General features: G+C 44.7%; 1 long non-coding RNA gene across 1 annotated transcript; it reads left to right on the top strand.

Annotated features, from left to right (window-relative positions):
* The first annotated feature begins 9,460 nt into the window (after positions 1-9,460).
* On the top strand, positions 9,461-17,131 carry LOC111771210 (uncharacterized). Its single transcript, XR_002804907.2, has 3 exons — positions 9,461-9,802; positions 9,914-10,380; positions 13,387-17,131. It is a non-coding gene; the product is annotated as an uncharacterized lncRNA (long non-coding RNA).
* The last annotated feature ends 1,561 nt before the right edge of the window (positions 17,132-18,692 follow it).

Raw genomic sequence — 18,692 nt, 5'->3', positions numbered from 1 at the left:
TTCTGACGTCATCGCTGGTGTAGGCTTTGTATTCATGCAGCCTTGCAGAAAACAGCCCAGAACCCACAACAGCAGCAGTAAACACGAGACCTCAGTCCCCACCAGCCATTAAAACGTTGATGTTATTACATGCAACATGGCAGGCTCAAACTTTACCTGAGGCCATGGCACCTGATTGTGTCTGTCTTGTCTTCCTGTTCCTCCTTCCCCACCCCAAGGTGTCCCTCCACCCATGCAAGGATTGACACCCTAGCTTCCCCAAACCTAGCACAGCTGCTCTCTCCTTGCAGGGACAGCCTTCAGCGGTCCCTGTTGCCCTGGTGGCCCAGCTCAGGGATCACTGCCCGGAAGTGGGGTGCTGAGCCCCACGGAACAGCCATTGGAGCGGGGCCCCCATGTCCTGCCCCCAGACAGAGCAGAGACAGGGCTGGTCCTGGAGGAACCCACCCTTGAAAGAAGCAAAGTGCGTTTCAGGGCACAACAGTGAGTTATCACGGGGAAGTCGTTTGTGGATCTCTAACACGGGGAACTTGTTCTATTTCTGGCTCTCACCAAAAAGAGCCACTGGTCCAAAGATCTCACGTGGTTTTCTACTAAAGACAATAGAGATGCTAATTTTCAATATAATCCATGAGAAGATCTTCAAGTCAGCAGGAGTGACTCGGCTCTTGAATCTGATCCATAGGAATAGCTTGAATTTCTAAAGAACATTCTATTCTAGCTCACGAAGCACTTCCTGAACATTTCTGCATCAGGCCTTGGAGGCAGGTGAGGCAGCTGGAGGAGGCCAGGTTTGACCAGGGCTTCCAGCAGCTGGTGCTGTTACTGCCTCTTAGTTAATATCAGCCCTGATATCGGTTCCCCTTCAGTGAACCTGTCATGTATGGGGTTAAAACTAAAAACCTGCATTCCTGGTTCCCTGGGCCTTTAGTTACACTCATATATAAATGTTTGTGTCTTTAGTCTCTGACTCTCTGAGCTCTACAACCAAATAGAAGTTACAGATTGTTAGGGGCCGGCCCGGTAGCGGAGTGGTTAAGTTCACGCGCTCCGCTGCTGCGGCCCAGGGTTTCACCAGTTTGAATCCTGGGCGCGGACATGGCACCGCTCATCAGGCCATGTTGGGGCGGCATCCCACATGCCGCAACTAGAAGGACCTGCAGCTAGGATATACAACTATGTACTGGGGGGATTTGGGGAGATAAAGCAGAAAAAAGAAAAGATTGGCAACAGTTGTTAGCTCAAGTGCCAATCTTTGAAAAAAAAAAAGAAAAGTTACAGATTGTTAAAGCCCAGATGGCCTCACGCTGGGCTCCCACTAAAGCTGTCGCTGATCCCAGGACCTTGAAGCTCTTTTGCAGAGAAACTAATGTGCAGGGAATATCAAGAAACCGAAGCTTCCCAAACCCAACTCCTCAGCTCCCTGACATCAGAGTCTACCTTCCACCACGGAGATGAAGAGTCAAGGACACTCCTCTGAGAATTCCTTTGTCTCCGCTGGAAGCAGCCCCAGCTGCAGGCAGATGGGAAAATGCCAACCAAGAAGGCCGTAGCCCCCGTGCCCTACCTAAAATCCCAAATAAAAACCCCTACCTGTTTCTTAACGGGGAGCAAGCAACTTTTTGGGGCACTAGCCCTTGCTTTGCTCCCTCTGCCTGGCAAAGACTTCCCTTTTTCTGCCACAACTCTGTTCTCATTATTTGGATTGACGTTGGGATCAGAGACTGACTTTCGGTAACAGGGCGGCCTGCTGCTGGAGTGGGAGTGTTTGAAGGGCACTCGTACTAACCAAGTTCCATTCCAACAAAACTGCACAAAATGCATAGCTACTTTTAAGACTTTGCACACTTCATTCAACAAATACTTATTAAGCCCCTCCTATATGCCAATCTCTGGCTGGGCACTGAGGATACCGTCAAGAAGAAATAAACGAAAGGCATGGTCCCCTTAAATTCTAATGGACAAGATACTCATTAATCTGTAATCAGGCAAAATAAAGGTCAAGTTGCAACTTCTAAAGGTATAGGATGCTGACTTAGTCAAGGAGAGCTTCCCAGAGGAAGAGACTCCTGGGCTGAGATATGGAGGGCTGGGGCAGGGGGAGGGGAAAGACGGGAACAACATTACAAGGAGAGGGACCCTGTGATAGGCAGGCTGTGGACGGTAAAGGGCGCTAAGAAGACAGCCTGGGGGAGCACAGGGCACTGGAGCGTGGGGCGGGCAGGATGAGGCTGGGGAGGGAACGGGGCACCAACACGCGGGGATTTGTAGGATGGCTCACAGAGCTGCGTCGGCAGCATTAGGGTAACAGGAAGCCGTTGATGGGGAGCATCACGATGGGATGGATATTTTAAAACATCGTGCTGTGGGATTGTGAGAGGGAGGATCAGAGCAGGGAAAGGTAAACGAGTTAAGGTGTTATTGAAGCAATTCACGTGAGAGAGAATGAGAGCCAAGACGAGAGTGGTGGGATCGAGAGGGCGACAAATGGGACGATTCCAGAAGCAGGAGGAAAAACCAACAGGAGTTAATCCATATCGCTTGGATATGGGAAATGATGTCAAGGTGTCCTTTTTAAAAGAATACTTTGTGCTTTGATGATATTCACTTAAAATAGTTTTACATATATGTAGACATATATATATAAACAGGTGTCTGGTTTCATGACTGATGCTCCCAAAGGCAAGTTGTATCAGGCTCTTTCTGTGAACCGTGGTGAAGTTCTCAGAGTCAGAATCTGTGAAGGGCTCCAGCAGGTTCTCACAGCTTATGGAGCAGCCATTACCCTCCAGCATCTTACATATCTCGAGGCATAACCATATCAGAACTGACTGGCTCTTTAACGCTCTGAGTGTCTAAGTAACTGGCCCAAAGTGATGACGGAGCCATGATTTACTGCTAAAGACAGAACCAGGGAGGAATTGAGATATCTCGGCTCAGGAAGGACATTACTATTCCCAGAATCTAAGAGTTAATATCATATCAGTTTACAGAGGAGAAGTAAAACGGCATTCAAAGGAATGTTCATTAGCATGCCAATGAATCACTGTTGAAGGAGAAAGATGAGGGGCATTAATCACTTCGAGGAGAAATATTTTTATGCTTTAAGGTATTTAAAGATACTTTAAGGTATTTAAAGCCTGAATGTGGAAATCAATCCAGTTGCGTGTTGAAGAATAAAAATTTCCTCAAGTTCAAACCGACATCATGAAGCTAATGCTTTTTATTTCCTTCAGCAAATATTTATTTAAGTGAACTACCTCGGGAGAGTTGCTTAACATTTTGGGTCTCAGTTTCCACATTAGTAAAAAAAGAGATAATAACAGTATCTGTTTCATAGGAGCGTTGTAAGGATCAAGTGGGTTAATTCACGTAGCATACTTAGACAGACTAGCCCTGGCGCCTGGCTGCCTCTTCAACACCATCTTGGGCCACTCTCCCCAAACTGTCACCTAACCACATTCAGCCTTCTTTTTCTTTCCTCAAAGCCTTCTGATATGCATTTGCCTTCATGAAAATGCTCTGTCTCTGGCTGGCTTACGTCCACCCTTCACATGTTGTCAGAGCGAGGACAGTGGAAAAAGATACAAGGGACAAAGCTGACCACACACACACACACAGAGGATGTAAGCCTGTGTGTGCGTCTGCACACATACACACACTTACATATGTGTATACACCAGCAGTACAGCGCTGTTAGCAGCAGAGGCAGTGTCTACACGAAATCCGGGTGTTCCAGTAAAAGCATGAGATCCTCATGCAGGAAGTAGCCACCCTAATTTCCTCTATATGAACCTGACCTTTATAAGAATATCTCATCCTGTTATGGTCCCTGATGTGTTGGGTTTTTTAAAATGCAATTGTGAATGTGTTAGGGAGTTTCCAAAAAAGTGTACCATAAATTATTAAAAGCATGAAAAATCAGTCCTGTGAAAGAAAGTTGTAATGATTGGAAGAAAGACAAGACTAACAGATGACCAAATGCCTCCCTTTAGAATTACAAGTAGATGCCGTTTCTGGGAATGCTGTGTCTGTGGAAGACAGAAGGAGGCAGCTTCCTCGTGCAACAACACAGACCATTTTTTAACAATACAGCGCACCAACAGCGGGATTCTTGGTATCTAAAACATCTAGATTATCTTCCCTTGGATTTAGAACCTGCCAGCCTAGGGTTGTGTGAGTGAGTCAATAGCAGAGCCCTACCACCAACCAGCTGTGTGACATTGGACAAGGAATTAATCTCTCAAAGTCTCAATTTTCTTTTCCGCCAAATAGAATAATAATATCTACCTCATAGATTTTTGTTAAGTTTAAATTAGATAATCATTCGTTCTTGGCTTTTAGTAACAATTCAAGGAAGCTGCCTCCATTATCCACTTCCTACCTCACTCCCCTCAAAGTTGTTCTGTTAAAAACAAGACAACAGGCCCCAAATGGAGTCATTCATGCTGAGCCCCAATCACCAAACCAAGACTTAACTTAATTACAATTTTGGCTCTCCCAGAAACGGAATCTTAAACCAGTCGAGCAGGAGTCCCCTGGTCAGCACTAGCTTGACAATCTGCCTGATAGACCGTGCCATCCCCGAAAAGGAAGCGACCTTGCAAAAACCCACCCACCTTTTTCCGGTGGAACTTCCTTGTTCCTGCTCCCCTCTGCCTGTAAAAGCCTTTCATTTTGTCCAGCTCCTCGGAGCTCCTTTCAATCTGCTAGATTGGATGCTACCCAATTCATGAGTCACAGAATAAAGTCAATAAGATCTTTAAAGTTTTCTCAGTTGAATTTTGGTTTTTAACAGGATTAAGAAATTGTGATCAAGAAGTACATTTTATTTTTACATAAGCTATATCTAAGAATCATGAGGGCAAAAAATACTGTATCTTTAAGGAAATTGATCTGCAAATGATACATTTGGAAAGAAGATGAATTTGTTCCAGAAGGATCATTTTAAAGAAAAAGAAGAGGCTTAAAAGGTAGGAAAGTCATCCTTGATGGACAAGCAGTAGTCCATAGATCAATAAAAATGTTTAAGCCGTCAGCAATCTGGCTAATTCACACGGCTGATTGACTGGGAGAAGGAAGGTTGAGGAGTTAAATTTAGATAAAGACACAGACTCTTCCTTAGAGAAAGCTTGAACAGAAAGATTGCACCACACATTTTTGAGTGATGGATCGAAACAGAAAGATGCAAGCATCTTTTGTCCTTATCTTTTAAGTAAAGCTGTACAAATGGTACATTCTTAAGGAATAGAGTAAGTGGTGATAAACCATGTGTTTTCTGACACAACCTGGAAAATTAGTGTCAACGTCTGCCGTGGGGCCTCCAGACCCTGGGAGGATCCATAAAGCTGATGTATCAAAATCACAACCGATGACAGAGTTGATTGGTTTCTTTGACGTCAGGTCCATTGTTCATGCAGAATTCATTCCTGGAGGTCAAACAGTCAAACATAAGTTGAACTTATGTGGAAATTCCAAACCATTTGATAGATTCTCAAAAAGAGGGAAATTCTAGCTTAAGCTCCAACTCAAACTGTGCCTTTGTAAAGTACTTTTGATTTAAAAAAAAAAAAAAAAGACAAGATGCCCTCCTTGACCCAAATTTAGTTAGGCTTCTCTGAACCTTTTTCTCAACTAGGCCTCAATCTTTGGACATTCATGCTCATTTTTCGCAAAAACCCTGCTAAGTCGGTTTAGCAGGAACCCCACCCTCAATATCTGATCAGAGTCCTCATGCCCTCCCCTTGGCATCTGATCATCCTGGCCTGCCTTCAGCAAGAATCCTATTAAGTCAGTTTAGCCAGAATCCCCTTTATCCCTAGTGTAATTTCAGTGATTTTCCATCCCCTGGCCCCCAAGCTATGACTTGGCCCTGCTGTGGCCAGAATTGAGCTCAGTTCTATACTGAGATCTCTCTTCCCCTATTGCTATAATAGTTCTGGAATAAAACCTATTTTCACCACTGTAAATTCTGTCCAGCTTTAGTTTTCTTTAACACTTCCCAGGCTGATCACACACCTATTCCCCAGTCTTGGCTCCAATTACTTCTAACTGTTCCTCCAAATCAAATACATCTCCCTTTATTGGTGAGATTCCCCACCCATAAAGACGTGTGAAAGTCTGTCTGCGCTGTAGGCTTAGAAAGTACAAACAAAAGAGGAGTTGTGGAAACCTTCACATTGGTTGAACAAATGATCCCAGGTGACTGCTTTAAAGGTGACAATGGTTCTTTGACTGTTTGCGTTTAGTTTTTTAAAGATTATACTGCTTCCTATCACAGCTCTTGTACACATTAGGTAAGTCACGGATGCATGGCATCCAATTCCTTGAACTAACTTGACTGAGGGTCTTAAGTGGAGTCATCTCCAGTTTGACTTCCTAGCTCACTTCTGCAGACTCTCAGCCTTTAAATAAAGCTCCTTTTTAACTCTTTGGTCTCTGACAAAGCGAAGCTGTTTCTGTGTGAGTTCTCCAGTCTTCTTTACCCTCACTTTCTTTTAGGCCAACCGCAGTCTAAGGAGTAAGGGAGAGATGGAGAGACACGGGGGTGGGGGTGGGGGCAGGGGCATATTTTTACTAATATGCATACTGATCACATCCCAGGATCTCATACCTTGCCTTAGACTTTCTCTCTCTCTCTCCCCTTCTCTCTCCCTCTCTCTCCCTCCCTCTCTCCACCCCCCCATCTCTCCATCTCTCCTTCTTCCTCTCTCTCTATCTCTCCATCTCTCTCTCTCTCCCCTTCTCTCTCCCCACTCTCTCCCTCTCTCTCTCTCCCTCTTTCCACACCCCCATCTCTCCATCTCTCTCTCTCTCCCACTCCTCACTCTCTCCCTCTCTCTCCCTCTCTCTCTGTCTCACTCTCTTTCTCTCTCTCCGTCTCTCCATCTCTCCGTCTCTTCGTCTCTCCGTCTCTCCGCTTTTGATTCCCCTGAGCTGCCGCATCCTGTTCACAGTACGTCTGTCTCTTTGCCAGCCTTTCCCCCACCTCCATCAGCAGTTTGTCCCGAAGTTTGGTGAGCATCTGTCACTCTAACCACCCTACAGATCTTCACCCTCAGCCATCCCCAGTCATCCACTGGGCCCTCAGTCTCACATGCTAGGGCCCCTGGGCCCCCTAACTCCACTCTCCGGTCACTTCTGCCCTCAATCCCACCCCCACTAACAAGGCAAAGCACCAGAGGCATCGTTCTTCTCAATATAACCATTAGCCTTTTGTGAACTTAATTTTTCTTTCCTTTCTTAAAAAAAGAGATTTTTTCACTATAAGCAACCAGGGTTTAGATTGCCCATTCTGTCCGAGAGAAGTCCAGATGAGACAATACGGGGACAAGAGTTCATTTGGTCAGTCTTGGCCTTCCGAACGTCAGGTGCTAGTTTAGCCCAAGGTGAGCCAGCGCTGGGCCAGGCTCACGCTATCTTCCAGCGGTCCAGCCATGAGCCCGCTGGCCTCTTCAGGCTGCTCAGACCCTCAGGCACAGCCTGGCCCCTGGAGTCGAGGCTCCAGAAGCCACCCAGCCAGTGGGAGCAGCAAGGTTTGCGGTAAGGTGAGAGGGCTGCCAGCACTGAGTACATCTAAAGCCCCTTCTGTTGTTTTCCTTCAAATAACTTCCAAAGGGGAATCTCTTAGAAAAATCGGAGAGCATTCAAAGAACAAAGATGTGAAAGGGGCTGGGAAATAGGACCCATGAGGAATGGGAAAAAGAAACTATGATTCTTAGTCTGAGGAAGAGAAAACTAGAGGCCATTTAACAATGCCCGCAAGGTTTAAAGGGATATTCCTCAGAGGCTGGAGACCAGCTGTTCACCGTCTCCAGTGAGGACGGAACAAAAGGAATGGCTTCAGCTTCCACATGAGTGATTTCAGCTAGAAAACCATCTCTGCCAACGAGGACGTGGGACTTAGGATAAGTTATCCAGGGAGATCGCGGCCTCTCCTCCCCATCGAAAAGCCAAGGGGCCCATCTTCCTGGGCAGGTCAGGGGCGATCCTGTCAGCCAAGGGGAGGAGAGGACCTGTGTCCGCTGTCTCACCAGCCACGTGAGTCTATGACCCTGTTTTACAAATAGCGGGCGCTTTTGTCCTCGCAGTGTGTCCCACAGCATAATAGTTTTTTGGACTCTGGCATTTGCAGAATTGAGTCGGGGAAGAGGTAAAAGAGAAGGCATGCAAGGAATGAGAAAAAGGAAGAGAAATTGATTCATTTTCCATGGGAGAGGGAGGGAGAAACGGCAAATAGCTAAACGTGGGCCCTTAGTAACTGTCCATTTCTAAAGTAAGAATCTCTTACTTTTTCATATGAAAATTACCTTCCACCTAAACACACTAATTGGCCATTCTTTCAGGTTTCCTGGCACCCCTTTGTGTGCCCTCTTTACGCTTTGAATATTAGCTTGTTGCAGGTTCCTGCACAACAAAAGCCACTGACAGATTCTGACTCTCAAATACGATGCTGTACAAATCCAGAACCGAAATCTTTGGTATGCCATTACCCATCTATTAAACTCAAACCCAGCACCTCTTCCTAGATATTTTTCTTATTTTTAATTCCTTAAGACCCGTGAGTGTCTCTCCGGCCTTCAGCCTTCCTCATTAAGTCCAGCCCCAAGGGCTGACTCCTGTGTCCCCAGAGTCAGCATCTTTGATCTGAAGGGCATCCAGGGACTGCCATGTCCACTGGCTGAAATGCCACCTCTCCGTGGACAGCAGGGCCACTCCAGAAGCTGGCCAGCGGCCACAGCACTCATGGAATGGGGGAATGACATTGTCCGTCTCTGGCACCTCCTCTCACTCAGAGCAGGCCCTGAGGATGATGACAGGAAGGAAGGGACGTTGTGTTTGAGTCTCATCCAGTGTCCAGTGGTCTGCCTCTGGGGCGGCCACACTCAGGACCACCTTCCCCAGGCAGCTGCAATTGCAGGTCCCAGGCTGGGACCCCACCAGAGCTGGACCTTCTCTGTCTTGTCCACTGTGTGTTCTCCCTGGCGCCCAGAACAGTCCCTGGCACACAGTAGGAGAGCAATCAATATTAATATTCACGGACCGAACAAACAGATGCCAGAGCAGGAACAGGCCTTGGAGAGCTTCCATTCCCACCCTCATTCCAGACAGAGAAAGTTCGGCTCAAGACCTTTCCCAGACCTGTCAGAATCCTTGAAGATCTATCTGCACTGTCTCATTCCCTCGCCACTGGAAATACATACCTTTCTGAGGAATTAGTCCACGCTAAAATGTTAATGGGGGCTAATGGCTTAGTGTGTGGTTTTCTCTCTCTCTGACTCTAGGCCTGAGGCTGACCTCCCCCCAGACCCTCTTGCACCAGCGCCCCCCCTTGCCGGGCAATGGGCATTTACCCCCAGACACAGAGAAGAAAGGAGGCTCCTCCTTCGCCGCGCCTGAATTCTTGAGTTGATGCCAAGAAACAGCCAGCTGGAGCAGAACGGGTTGAGATTAAAGTTTCACACGTCTGCCAAGGACAGATTCTGCTGGCTGCCCCAGGAACTCACACAGCCTTGCCTAAGTAGAGTGAACACAGAGCTAGCCCTCACAAGATGCAGGAAGCAAGAGAGTGACATGCAGGGGCCGGAGGAGCCCTGCCATCACCTGCCCTGGGACTGCCAGCCAGCCCGCACCCAAGGAGCCAGGCGGTGCTGAGGTGAGAGACACAGGGAAAAGCAACTGCGTGGTGGCACTTTCAGCTCCCAAACCTGGTGCTGCATGTCCCAGAACCACCTGGGAGCTTTTTAAAAGCCGATCTGCTGTGCCCTGGCCCAGATCCACCAAGTGCATCAGAATCTCAGAGGTAGGCCCCAGAATCTGTGTTTTTAATACTGTAAGTCATTCCGTACAACCCAGTTTGGGAATAACTACCCCACAGGCCAACGGACCTGCCTCCTCTCCCCGTCTTCTACAGCTCGTTTCTCCCCACGGGAAGGGAACTGGACTCATCAAGTTACACCAGCTGACTGTCCGTGTCACTAAGCCTTTTCTGTGGTTTCCAGGATGAGCCCAAGTCTGTGCTCACATGTGAGTGGACAGCCCGAAGCCAGAATCTCCCCTGAGGAAGTGACGTGAGTTTGACTTCTCCTCTGTTGTGAGTTAGGAGATGAAAGGCAAGTGCAAAAAATTATTCAATTCAAGACATGCCAGCTGCCTCTCTATCTTGGAGAGGGGGGCAAAGGTGAGCAAGCCACGTGCTTAATCTCGGGAGCTGAGCATGTACGCGGCTGAGCAGGAAGAGGATGCTGGTGGAAGCAGCAGTTCCTGGGTGGAAGCCATCTTTGTTGGGACTGTGCTCTGGGAGGAGTACGCTCAATCAGAACCTGAAAAGTAAGGTTCCTTAGACTGTGCCTGCAGGCCCTGCTCCCAAGCATATTCCAGGTGAGGGGACAGCCAAGGATTTCTGGGGTTAGCTTTCTCAGTTTCTCTGCTCGGCTGGCTCCAGCCCTCTCCAGCGCCCATTCACCCACAGCTGGGCTCTTGACTGATTCCATGGGTTGGAGCCCTTGTGCTTAAGCTCCACTGGAGGATCTGAGGCTCCATCTCCTTGTGTGGCCGAGATGTTGTTTTGACACCTGCCCTTGACTCCAGTTCCTCCTTTGGCTTCTCTCTCCCCTTCTAGGATTCCCTGAATCCTAGTCTCTCTGCCTCACAGCCTCTAATCCACTGCTCCACTTCATCTGTGGCAGGCTGCCAATTCCCACTGTCACTACCCTCCCCCACCTGTTGCCTCTTGCTGGCTCTCCATAACCCTGGCCACCTGCCCTCGGAAAGGTCACTCTCCCCCGCCACCCCCATCTCCTGATACTATGCTCTGCCTGCTTCATTTCCTGCTGTTCCCTTCATCTGTCATTCCTCCCTCCCCCACCCCACATCCCTTATTCTATCTCTAATGGGAGCAGCTGATAATATGAATCTTCCATTGAAAGGGCACGCTTAGAGGATTTTATGTTATAAATGAACTCCATGTCTTCTTTCTTTACTATTACTGCCATGCAATTAGTTGCCCTTTTAACCAAAGATTTCTCTTAAAACAATGCCCTTTTTTTAAGCAATGCCCTCCTAATGTTTTCATCTCTGTAAGTTTTCTATTCTTTGATAATAATGGCAGTTGCTGCTTCGTTTATAGACCTAAAGAGCTCGAGAATGTTCTTTTATAGGAATTCTCAACCTTCACGACACCTCATAATTACCTGGGATGCTTTTAAAAAACACAATGCCTGGCCTCCACCTTCAGACGCTTCAGTCAGTTGGTCTGAAGTTGGGCTCTGCATCAATATTTTAAATATACTTTCCAGAAGAGGCTAATGTGCAGCTAGGCTTGAGATTCACTGATTTTTAGGAAAATCACTCATGATAAATGTATATTCAAATAGTCAAGTCCTGGAAGTCTTGATTTAAAGCAGCGCTTCCTAATCACATCCTTTTGAGGCAAGGCAAAAGATCCTGAAGCTCACCCTACCCCACTCATTCCCAATTACCAGTGGGAAAGAATTCTGTGATAAAGAATTGAAAGGTGACAAAGACGTGGTTTCCCATTCTAAAGCAATGCTGTACGTACCTTCAAGGTAACCCCCCAACTTTATAATTTGCTAGTGTTTCGTAAGTTACATAAAGAACACAAGTTATTCAGCGAACACATTCACTGGTAGCATATCACCGATGATCTGTCCCTGGGCAAGTAAATGTGAGGGAGATTATATATATTCGTCAGCTTCAGCAATAGGCATGTGGATGCCTAGCGCTGGAATGATAGCACATCCACACGTGGATTAGAGACTAGCTACTGGGAAATAATAGGCCAAAAATAATGATGATGAGAACAAGCACCATGAGCGTTATCAACAGCACCAAACATCACTTAAACTAACAAGACTTTATTATTTAAAAGCATGACTAGCAGCCATTTGAAATCACAGCCACATGTACACAAGCTATAAAAGGCATCCTTTGCCCAGTTTGCAAGCATTCCTCGAGTGCCTGCACAGTGCTTGCTTAATGTTACGACACAATCAGAGCGGCAGACAACATCTTAGAATATGGATGTGGTAGCATTAGTAAGTGCTGGAAATGAAATAGACTTAATATGAGACATAACTACTCAATTACTCACTAAGTAGTTAATGGCCAGTAGCTTTATAATTGAACATAAAAATGAAAATCAATGAAATTTTGCCTCATTTGCCCAAAAGAATCCCCCCAAAAGCACATATATTTTTTAATCTGTATCAGTCCATAAGGAGAACTCTCCTGGTCAAGGATCACACTATGAGATTCCTAGTTTTTTGAGGGATGTAATTTCTGTCTTTCGAGACAGGAAATAGGGTTTTTTGGGTTTTATTTTAATGCACATTCAGGTATAAATTTGACCTGCTTGGTTATAAATACCCCCAGGAGCAAACATCTTTTATTCTAATGAATATATTTTTATTCACCTAATCTTTCAGACAAAAAATCATGTCTTTAATCATTGAGAAGGTGTACATACCAAGTGATAAAAAAAAATCACTTTGAATAGAAAATTTTCCAAAGGGAAATTTGGCATAGCCTGAAGAACTTATCCAAGTCTTTGATGGAAAACAATTTTTCCCCCAAAATGGCAATTTCTTTTCTTTTCTTTTTTTTTTTAAAGATTGGCACCTGGGCTAACAACTGTTGCCAATCTTTCTTTTTTTTTTTTTATGCTTTATCTCCCCAAACCCCCCCCCGGCACACAGTTGTGTATCTTAGTTGCATGTCCTTCTAGTTGTGGGATGTGGGACGCCGCCTCAACGTGGCCTGACGAACGGTGCCATGTCTGAGCCCAGGATCCGAACCCTGGGCCGCTGCAGCAGAGCGCACAGACTTAACCACTCGGCCACAGAGCCAGCCCCAAAATGACAATTTCTGAAGATTAAGAAATAGAAAAAAAAATCAGCCTAAAAAAATAGAACCAGTATAAATCAGTATAATCCAGATCAAATAAGACCAGTAAGATATGAATATTAAAAAATCCAGAAAACCTTAGAAAATCTAGAGTTTCTGAGCCCCTTTGCAAAGATACTAGAATTTTAAGACTTAGCTGAAATGGAAAAATAAAAGCTTAATTTTTGTTCATTCTCATTCTTCACTTTTCAGAAACAAAGTAGCCGCCAGGTCCTGAAACTTTAAGAGCCTGCAATTTGTGCGTAATTACTTTAATAAATATAAAACATATCCTATAAAACCCTCACACACTGCTGGTGGGAATGCAAACTGGTGCAGCCACTATGGAAAACAGTATGGAGATTCCTCAAAAACTAAAAATAGAAATACCATATGACCCAGCCATCCCACTACTGGGTATCTACCCAAACAACTTGAAATCCACAATCCAAAGTAACACATGCACCCCTGTGTTCATTGCAGCACTATTCACAATAGCCAAGACATGGAAACAATCCAGGTGCCCATCGACTGATGATCGGATAAAGAAGATGTGGTATATGTATGCAATGGAATACTACTCGGCCATAAAAAAGACAAAATCATCCCATTTGCAACACCATGGATGGACCTGGAGGGAATTATGGTTAGCGAGATAAGCCAGACTGAGAAAGACAAACACCAGATGATTTCACTCATATGTGGAATATAAACAAATATATGGACAAAGAAAACAGTTCAGTGGTTACCAGGGGAAGGGGGGTGGCACAGGGGGTGAAGGGGAGCACTTATGTGGTGACAGGCAAGAAATAATTTACAACTGAAATTTCACAATGATGTAAACTTACGAACTCAATAAAAAAAATTTTTTAAATAATAAAGCTGCTGGACATTTGTGTACAGGTTAAATATGTATATATATATATATATATATATATATCCTATAAATACAACACAATTTAAGGCATTCTAATTCTGCAAGTTTAAAACTAAGGTGAGAATTGCTATTTTTAAGTTTCTGGAGAACAGGAAGTTCGTATGGTTTTTCTCTCAGGACCTTCCAATACCTGGCACAATACTTTTTATATTACAGATATTACCGAGACGTAGTGCTGACGTGGCTTAGTGCCTGCGGAGCAGGAAAGATCCTAAGCATAACGGACCCCAAAGAGCCATCTTCCAGAAGTCACCATCAGCACCACAGTTTGGAAAGGACACCCGTCCCAGGGAGTCAGGATGGCGGAGCAGTCTAAGGAACCCGGTCCCTTCTGGGAAGGAAGGGACTCCTGCAGTCAGTTCCTGGCACCTGTATGTAACAGAGCTTTGCCTCAGAGCTCACCGGAACAAGCAACCCCACATGTTTTGTGGGACTCATCGCGACTACTGCTTTCCAACAAGGACTCTGTGACGCAGCAACCGAACCCACATCTGAAAGGAATAAAGCTCGAGCTTTCTAGGGTTTTGCTCCTTTTATAAGATAATCGAACCCATTCTCTCACCGCTCACCAGTATTTGCCAAATGACTTAGTCAGCGGGGCTGCCATAACAAAATACCACTGAGTAGGTGGCTTAAACAGAAATTTATTTCCTCACAGTTCTGAAGGCTGGAAGTGTAAGATCAAGGTGCTGATTCGGTTCCTAATGGAGGCCCCCTTCCTGGCTTGCAGACAGCCACTTTCTCACTGTGTCATCACAGGGCCTTTCTTCCGTGTGTGCACATGCTGAGAGAGAGGGAGGTCTCTGGTGTCTCTTCTTATAAGGACATTAATCCTACTGGATCAGGGCCCTGCCCTCATGACCTCATCTAACCCTGATGACTCCCAAAGGCCCGTCTCCAAATACCATCACATTGGGGGTCAAGCTTCAACATATGAATTTTTCAGGGACACAAATATTCAGTGCATTACACCAAACTTGACTGATCTTTAGGAATCCCCCAAAACATTTGGTTCAAACAAAACCAGATTCCCAGTACCTGCTCATGGATGTTCTGATTTCAGAAGCTTGAGGTGGAGCCCTGGAATCATCCAGGGTGATTCTGATGGTCAGGCAAGTTTGGGAAACACTGACCTGCCCTACAGTGTCTACAGTGGGAGTTAACTTTCTCTTCACTTGGACTCTTTTCCTCATGCTGCTTCTGCAAACAGGCAGGCCGGACTGTGTAGTCACCGCCACGCAGGACTCTAACATAGTTCAGAGCCAGGCACTGGTCTTACACTGGTCACCACAGCATCCTGAGAAGGGTCAGCAGTCTTTGTGCATCGCCCAAACTTTAAGTTTTCTGGATGGGCTGGAGGAGGTGACAGGCTAAAGGGGGCTTTAAGGAAGAGGCGACAGTTGTGGGCTTTGTGTTACTGGGTGGCCTCAGTGATGTCCACAGCTCAGAAAGGCTTCTGAGAGTCCTCAGAAAGCTTCTTTTTATAAAATCACAACGTAAGAGCCTTTCCTTTTCATAACATCAAATTTACCATTTAACTGTTTTTAAGCATACAGCTCTGTGGCATTAAGTATATTCCCATTGCTGTGCAACCATCACCACCATTCATTTCCAGAACTTTTTCATCTTCCCCAACTGAAGCTCTGTACCCATTAGACACTAGCTCCCCATTCCTCCCTCCACAGTCCCTGGCAACCACCATTCTACAGTCTACTTTCTGTCTCTATGAATTTGACTACTCTAGGTACCTCATATAAATGGAATTATACAATATTGTTCTTTTGTGGAATTGTACAATGTTGTTCTTTTGTGATTGGCTTATTTCATTTAACATAATATCTTCAAGGATCACCCATTTTATGGCCTGTATTGGAATTTCCTTCCTCTTGAAGGCTGAACAATATTCCATCGTATGCATACAGCACATTTTGGTTATCCATTCATGGACTGATGGGTTGCTTCCAACTTTTGACTATTGTGAATAATGCTGCTATGAACATGGGTGTGCACATATCTATTCAAGTCCCTGCTTTCAATTATTTTGGGCATATACCCAGAAGTGGAATTGCTGGATCACATGGTAATTCTATCTTTAATGTCTTGAGGAACCGCCATACTGTTTTCCACAGCAGCTGCACTATTTTGCATTCCCTCGAGCAATGCACAAGGGTTCTAACTTTTCCACATCCTCATCAAGATTTGTTTTCTTTTTCTTTATAATAGTCATCCTAATGTGTGTGAAGTGGTATCTCATTGTGGTTTTGATTTGCATTTCCCTAATTATTAGTGAAGAGTCTTTCTTTTAGGGAACAAAAAAAAAGGAAAAATGTAACTCCAAAGATTTAGGTTGAAGGGTGGTCCCAGGAAGTGGAAGCAAATGTGCAGAACCACAATAGAAGAGAGAGAACGATGTGGGAATGCAGCTCTGCAAATGTTAATCTCCAAAACATTCTTTAAAAATAAGTGTATTGTGGGGCCAGCCCCACAGCATAATGGTTAATTTCGGTGTGCTCTACTTTAGCAGCCTGGGTTCATGGGTTCGGATCCCAGGCGTGGACCTACACCACTCATCAGCCATGCTGTGGCGTTGACCCATATATAAAGTGGAGGAAGATTGACATGGATGGAAGCTCAGGGCTAACCTTCCTCACCAAAATAAATAAACAAATAACACACACATACGCACAAAAATAAAAGAATAAATGTATTGTTATCTTCAACAAAACAAAATTAGGAAGATATCACTGAACCCAAGGTATAGAAAGAAATTGAATCGCCATGAATAAGCTTACAACATACACAAGCTATATGTAGAAAAATCAAGAAATAACTATGGCAACATTTCTCCAATATATTAAAAAAAGGATCCGTTTATTCATTTACCACTTAAAAAATTCAGAGGAAATTCAATCTACCATGAGACTACTTTCACAGTGATGAATCAAATTGATCAAAATCTTGCAGCTCTATAGAAGATAGGAACAAAAATTCCTTGTGTCACTTTAAAAATCTAAACCTTGTGGTTTGTCAGGCAACATTCTTTGCCCAGAAGATCTACAGGTGTGGGGTTAAGCAAGACTCCCCAAGGGAGGAATCAGGATAAAGGATTAGCAATAGGAAATTTGGCTCCAGGAGAAGGAATGTGCTGGAAAAATGTCAGTATCTAACTTCTTTCCCATGTACACAGAAAGGAGTGTACATCCGTTACAGGGCCATAATCTTTAAGAATGTGGACTAGTTTAACCTAACGGGTAGGTAAACGCACTTAGAATCGGCATTTGAAAACTTACTCTAAAGGAAATCGATTCTGTTAATTCTGTTCAAAATACAATATAAAAACTGTATTGCATTTTCTGTCATATATACAAAATCAGCCTTATTTTTTGTTGTTTTTTTTATTTCTAAGAGGCAGTCGGCTTGCAATCTACATTATTTGGCCAGAAATTGAATTCTCATGCTTCCCTCTCCCTTCTCAAGTCACATTATTGTCTTAAAAGGTCAAAAATAGAGCCTTAAGAATGTTCTGGGGTTTGCACCTCCTTGAGAATAACAGGCTGAAGTTCCAGAGGAATCATCATTAGAGCTGCCATTTGGGCTCAATCTGATGTTAATTCGACGTTCTCCTGTTCCAAAAGGCTGTCCGCTGGGGTGTCAGGATCACACACCTGTGATTAATCTGGCTGAGCGCTGGGCCTGCAATTGTTTCCTCACGTGGCTGCAGCTGAAACAGCGGTCTTTGTCAGTAAATTAAGTGTCACCCCCTCGAGTGCCTGGATGGGAGGATAATTACGTGGAGAGGTGATAATGAGAGGTGAGGACCCTCCCAGTGGTCAACGAGATTGAGGTGAATGTGAAAAGTCAGGGAGAACCGGAGAACCATTGAACTGAGGGAAAAAATGGTCTCTCCTTTCTAGGCAAGCATTCGAATTCATTTACCTTCATCAAAACCAGCTTCGTATTTTCTGAGTCCAGCTCCTGTTGCGTCCTCCCTCCTTCTGAGACCAGGAGTTCTGTTGGGATAAACTTCCTAGAGCCAATGATTAGGAGTTTTGTCTGAGCTCTTTGAATAGCACTTTCCTCGGGCATGTCTCAAATGGTCACTGCCAAAAGATAAACTGGGCATATTAAAAATTTTAAGAGTTTATTCGAGCCTAAATTGATTGGAATCAGGCAGCACCAAGCTGGAAGTGGTCAGGAGCTCCTGTGACAGGAGCCAGGGGAAAGACGTGTATAGAGAAAAGGCAGAAGCAAAGAAAGGATATTCTTCATTGGCTATAGCTTACAGCCTAGTTGGCTGTTTGTGATTGCTTGTCCCTAGGTTTCAATTTCATAACCTTGAGTCATTTACAGGCTTAGGTTTTGGTTTGCTGACATAGCCACCACGGCGTTAGAGCCACCTCAGTCTAATGGCCTCCTTGTTTAACTAATTTAACATCACTAATACTGAGCAGTAGGAAAACAAAATAAGTAACAGTCCTGTGAGGAGTACTATTTGAAATGCTAATCATTTGTTTAATAACCTATGCCTATAACATAAGAATGAGTTAATAAACTATCTTGACTGAGGGTAGGTACCAGACAAAAAGCAGCCTCGGTAAGACAGAATTCAGGGGAAATTCATACACCTGATTCTGCCTTCTCTGTGTACCAGGGTCATGACTATATTCATTAGATAGGCTACCCCATTTGAGAATCTTTTTTTTAAACAATGCTCAATAGAGTTTTTAACCTAGGACATAATGAAGATGCAAAATATCACCAGCACCAAGGATTTCCGTAAACACCTGGCTATAAGATGGCTCACTCTAAAATCAACTCAGGTATAGGCAAGATCACCCCCAAAACAATAATT

Source organism: Equus caballus, chromosome 29, assembly GCF_041296265.1.
Source record: "Equus caballus isolate H_3958 breed thoroughbred chromosome 29, TB-T2T, whole genome shotgun sequence".
NCBI classification, from domain to species: domain Eukaryota; kingdom Metazoa; phylum Chordata; class Mammalia; order Perissodactyla; family Equidae; genus Equus; species Equus caballus.
Note: the sequence above shows the minus strand (reverse complement) of the source record. Positions and strands in the feature narration are given on the sequence as shown.